The 6,057-nt window shown below is 42.9% G+C and overlaps 1 protein-coding gene across 2 annotated transcripts in view; it reads left to right on the top strand.

Annotated features, from left to right (window-relative positions):
• Positions 1–300: 300 nt before the first annotated feature.
• Positions 301–6,057, top strand: part of tjap1 (tight junction associated protein 1 (peripheral)) — an 84,411-nt gene continuing 78,654 nt past the window's right edge. Inside the window, exon 1 of one of the 2 annotated variants that reach the window (XM_082964720.1) lies at positions 301–662. The gene's annotated coding sequence lies outside the window, so the exon portion shown is untranslated. The remainder of the gene's footprint in view (positions 663–6,057) is intronic. The other variant, XM_014154086.3, reaches the window with a different exon arrangement.

Raw genomic sequence — 6,057 nt, 5'->3', positions numbered from 1 at the left:
TATCACACCCCCTCAGGCCTTATTGCTTAAATAGCCTATGTTGGGCAGTAGGCCTAATTTAATTGACATCATGAAGTAGACTATTGGGCACTTTGCTATACACGTTTAACATTTAAACCTTTAGCCTATTATTAAATGAATGTACTTCAATTGATATAAAAAATAGCACCTTCACTCATATTATGTCTACCATGAAACTAGTGGCCTATGAAGTGCTGCAGCTAGCGCAAAATTGGAAGAGCCCACCTGCCATCCCATTTCCAGAATATCATGAACGTCAGGACGCGCAGTGCGTGGGGATTCCTAGGATTACCCAGCGTACCCCGCGGGTAAAGATGGCGATAGATGAAGAGGGTAGGAGATCAACTTTGGCCGGGAACAACCATAGCTGAATTTCGGTTTTATAGAGAATAAACCGTTAGTTATCGGTTGTGTAATTGCTTAATGGTTAGGCACTTATATCATTGTCATTCGTGAGTCTACGCAACGTGATCGAATAATTACAGCGCATGAGCTTCCTTCCTTGCAACCAAACTGCAGACAGCGTCCGTCCTAAGAAGAGCGGATAAAGTTTATTACGGATCTGACTCAGCCCTCTGACACTGATGTAATTTTTAAATTTTTTATTATTTGGGGTAACTATAACGGCAGACATTAAACAGGTAAGGTTTAAGTTTCTCTCTATATTTATAATAACCTAAACAAGCAAACGTTTGTAGATGTGTTATTTGTGAACAGAATTCGATACAATACCTTTTGAAGTGGGCCACAGAACCGAATTCGATGGGGATGTACTTTCGTTATCGCCTGACCGGTCAATCATGACAACAAATTGATTATTTTTATTTTTTGTTAGCTAAATTGTTAACATCGATATCGCAGATATTTTGCATTTGTTTTAACTGGCTAAGTTATTTGCATCGACTGTAAATCATTGAGTCGGACATTGCCGCAGGCTATGTCGTGTGAGTAAGTATCGACAGAGGTGCCCGTTTGTATTTAAAGCCTACTCAATGTTTTTATGATTTGATCTGACCGATAAATCCACCGTTGACTGATATTGATGGCACTGAGCTAGAGGTAGATTCATTACGTCTTGCATCAGAAAACGTTTACGGTGTAAGAAACCAAACGAAGGCAAACAGTAAACGGAACGAAATGGGGAGGGATATACTTGAATTTGTCCAATAGAAACTCTCGTTTGCTTAGTAATGTAAACGATTGACGAAACGTTTTGCAACCGAATCTGCATAATGAGTATGCCAGTATGTTGTCAATGCATCACTATCTCGATTGCTTAAGTAATATGGCCTCAGATCTGATAACTCTGATTCGTCCATATCGTTTGATCTAAGCACCTGTCACTTTTCACTTTCAAGAAAACCTCATGAAATGCGAGGTCGGGAGACAATTCCTTCTTTAAAAGTTGAAATCAAAACTTGATATGGGTAGTTGACTAGATGCCCATTTTAAAAAAAAATCCATAATGGCAAAATTGTTATACAATAGTAAAAGCTTTTTATTTTTACTTTAATCATGAGTCAATTCATGCAGTGTATAATTTTTTTCTTACAATGAACCAACCGTGACAATTGTTCAATGGTGTGACTGTCCCAGGTAAGGTCGTTAAACTAATATTCCCTTCACCTACTCTTTTAGTTGTAACAGAAATGTATTTCAAGAAAAAATAGACCCCCAGTCTAATCATGATACTTCTGATTGATTAAATGTCAGAAATATTTATCAAAATATTGCACTTCTTTGCCATTGCCATAAAAGGGGCCTGTTTCTTAGTCCTGTGATGTGATGCCTTTTGAATTTATATATGGAAATAATTTGTACGATTAAAGTATAAAAAGCAATGAAAACATGTTGTGGTGAAATGGTAGGCTTACTGTTAACAATAAGGCCCAAAATGGACCAACAGTCTGAGATTTCCAACGGAGTGAGAGATTTTTTACCCCTTACACGGAACCCAAACCGGCTGTGCGCGTGCGCCATCGTCCATACATTTATTTTGTCCACCTACACCAAACGCAATCACGACACGCAGGTTAAAATATCAAAACAAACTCTGAACCAATGAAATTAATTTGGGGACAGGTCGAAAAGCATTAAACATTTATGGCAATTTAGCTAGTTAGCTTGCACTTGCTAGCTAATTTGGCCTATTTAGCTAGCTGCTGTTGCTAGCTAATTTGACCTGGGATATAAACATTGAGTTGTTATTTTACCTGAAATGCACAAGGTCCTCTACTCCGACAATTAATCCACACATAAAACGGTCAACCGAATCATTTCTAGTCATCTCTCCTCCTTCCAGCCTTTTTCATCTTTGAAATGACATGGTGATTGGCATCTAAACTTTCATAGTATTACTACACTGATCAGCAACACAGTTCGTCTTTCAATCACCCACGTGGGTATAACCAATGAGGAGATGGCACCTGCTTCTATAAACCAATGAGGAGATGGGAGAGGCAGGACTTGCAGCGCGATCTGTGTGAGAAATAGAAAGGACTTTAGAAAGGATTTTTTTTAGCCCTTGGCAATGCAGATGCTCGCTGACGCGCGTGAGCAGTGTGGGTGCAATAATTGAATAACACAGATTTCTACATTTATTTTGCAACACGCACGCGACGTGAGTGGTGTGGTCAGCCTGTTAGTGTTGCATGAAGATGGTGTCACTCCAGGGGACTTAGCCCGTTAATAAACTTCTATAATGACCTTTTTAAACTTATTGTTCATCAAATGACACTTATTTCTATTCTGTTGCAATTTTTAGCATTTTAAGTGGTTCTGAGTGAAATTTTATGTGTTCATTCTCCCACGCCTGGATTCTCACTCTCAGCAGGTGAACATTGTTTCAGCATCCTCTGGGTCTGTCTCTGCCATCTGGGGAGGGTCTAGTTATTTTACCTGGCTGTAGTGATGGTGCAGACAGATATTGGGGTCTGGCTGTAGTACATCCATTCCTGGTTCTCATTCTCTGTATTAGGACACACTGAGAGGATGGTCTATCAGTCTCACTCCTGACCAATTGGCATACGTGATCCATCCTGGGAGGGCCCTCATCAACCATGCCTCTTTTAGAGACTGTTCCCTCATGCGCTACCTGGTTGGATCTGCCATATTCTTTTCACAAAAAAAGATGAATCGCTGCAAATCTAAGTACACATGGTCGGTACAGGGAATCTGTGAATGGCTCATTAAATCAGTTATGGTTCCATTGATCGCTCCAATGTTACTTGTAACTGTGGCAGTTCTAGTGCTAAGACATGCCAACAAGTGCTGACCTTCGGTGACATGTGCAATTATCAGACCCAAAACCCATATGGGTTGCTATCGGGTTCCCCACCCGCTTTTGGTAATCCTTTGCAGCACTGGCGTCTCATTCGAATGTCTGCCCTATCAACTTTTGATGGTAGTTTCTGTGCCTACCATGGTGACCAGGGCTAACGGGGAATCAAGGTTCGATTCCGGAGAGGCTGCCTGAGAAACGGCTACCACATCCAAGGAAGGCAGTAGGCATGCAAATGATCCACTCCCGACTCTGGGATGTAATGACGAAAAATTACAATACAGGACTCTTGAGTCCCTGTAATTAGAATGTGTACATTACAAATCGTATTACTGATGTTTAGAACTGATGTTTAAAAAGCATTTTACAGTGGTCAGTAACTTCTGAAATTGTCATTGTTTTAGCCAGTGGTGGAGACAGTATCCAACAGCCCTTGATCATGACTCTCAGTTCCATTACATTACACAAGAGTCATTGGACAAAGACATCTTCTGTACAGTGAAGTTTTGTTATGAGCCTCGATGCTATGTCTGAACATTAACACTCATATGGTTTTGGAAGCATAAGGACCTTTCATCACTGAGAAATAATAATAATTTAAAACATGTTTTAAATTGATACACACCTTGTTAGGATTAGTGTTCCCCCATGGCCATATCTCCATGTTACAGCGCCTGTTTACAGAAGACAAGATGCGACCAGCTGTGCTAATTAGCTATCAAGCATGCTCCGAACACCTTGTCCGAGTCTGTAATACCAACATGTTTTAAGCAGACCACCATAGTGCCTGTGCCCAAGATCACTAAGGTAACCTGCCTAAATGACTACCGACCTGTAGCACTCACGTCTGGAGCCATGAAGTGCTTTGAAAGGCTGGTCATGGCTCACATCAACACCATTTTCCCAGAAACCCGAGACCCACTCCAATTTGTTTACTGCCCTAACAGATCCACAGATGATGCAATCTCTATTGCACTCCACACTGCCTTTTCCCTCCTGGACAAAAGGAACACCTATGTGAGAGTGCTATTCATTGACTACAGCTCAGCGTTCAATACCATAGTGCCCTCAAAGCTCATCAATAAGCTAAGGACCCTGGGACTAAACACCTCCCTCTGCAACTGGATCCTGGACTTCCTGACGGGCCGCTCCCAGGTGGTAAGGGTAGGTAACAACACATCTGCCACGCTGATCCTCAACACAGGGGCCCTTCAGGGGTGCGTGCTCTGTCCCCTCCTGTACTCCCTGTTCACTCATGACTGCACGGCCAGGCACGACTCCAACACCATCATTAAATTTGCCGATGACACAACGGTGGTAGGCCTGATCAACGACGAGAGCCTTTAGGGAGGTCAGAGACCTGGCCGTGTGGTGCCAGGACAACAACCTCTCCCTCAACGTGCTCAAGACAAAGGAGATGATTGCGGACTACAGGAAAAAGAGGAGCAAGCACGCCCCCATTCTCATTGACGGGGCTGCAGTGGAGCAGGTTGAGAGCTTCAAGTTCCTTGGTGTCCACATCACTAACAAACTAATATGGTCCAAGCACACCAAGACAGTCGTGAAGAGGGCACAACAAAACCTGTCGCCCTCAGGAGACTGAAAAGATTTGGCATGGGTCCTCAGATCCTCAAAATGTTCTACAGCTGCACCATCGAGAGCATCCTGACTGGTTGCGTCACTACCTGGTCTGGCAACTGCTCGGCCTCCAACCGCAAGGCACTACAGAGGGTAGTGCGAACGGCCCAGTACATCACTGGGGCCAAGCTTCCTGTCATCCAGGACCTCTATACTAGGTGGTGTCAGAGGAAGGCCCTAAAAATTGTCAGACTCCAGCCACCCTAGTCATAGACTGTTCTCTCTGCTACTGCATGGCAAGCAGTACCGGAGCGCCAAGTCTTGGTCCAAGAGGCTTCTAAACAGCTTCTACCCCCAAGCCATAAGACTCCTGAACATCTAATCAAATGTCTACCCAGACTATTTGCATTGCCCCTCCCCCACTTTACACTGCTGCTACGCTCTCTGTTGTCATCTATGAATAGCCACTTCAGTAACTCTACCTACATGTACATACTACCTCAACTAACCCAGTGACCCCCGCACATTTACTCTGTACCGGTACCCCCCTGTATATAGTCTCGCTATTGTTGTTTTACTGCTGCTCTTTAATTACCTGTTACTTTTGTCTCTTATTCTTGTCCGTATTTGTTTTTAAACTGTATTGTTGGTCGTGGGCTCGTAAGTTAGCATTTCACTGTAAGGTCTACAGTGTATTCGGCGCACGTGACTAATAAAAGGGAAGGGTAGCAGAAGTATCGTTTCATCGGATGGAGACACCCATGGCTGTATGGATCTGTGCAAAACCGCTACAGTAAGTGTCTATTTTATATTTGAAGGATTCTATCTCGCCGATGAAAGATGAGGGCCGTATATATTTCGAAAGCTGTATCGCAAGCGCTGATTATTGTTTCTGAACGTTAAATCACAGCGTTCGGGATGTAGTTCACGCGAGGTAGTCGTGGGCAAAGCCAATGGCTGAAAACTGTAGGGAGAAGGCAGAATGCCACCTGGAGTTTCAAAGCCATATCCAAAGTAGCCTGGTAATTAATTAGGCTTCACTCTAGTCCCAGTTTTTCACTTTCTCTGTGTTCTTATGTGAACATGAAATGAACTATTTAAGTGCTTTTTGTATTTTTCCTTCAAATATTCGGGTGGTACATTTATTCCATCATGCTTGTCTCTGTAGGGAGAGCAGT

Source organism: Salmo salar, chromosome 18, assembly GCF_965601325.2.
Source record: "Salmo salar chromosome 18, fSalSal1, whole genome shotgun sequence".
Taxonomy (NCBI): Eukaryota; Metazoa; Chordata; class Actinopteri; order Salmoniformes; family Salmonidae; genus Salmo; species Salmo salar.
Note: the sequence above shows the minus strand (reverse complement) of the source record. Positions and strands in the feature narration are given on the sequence as shown.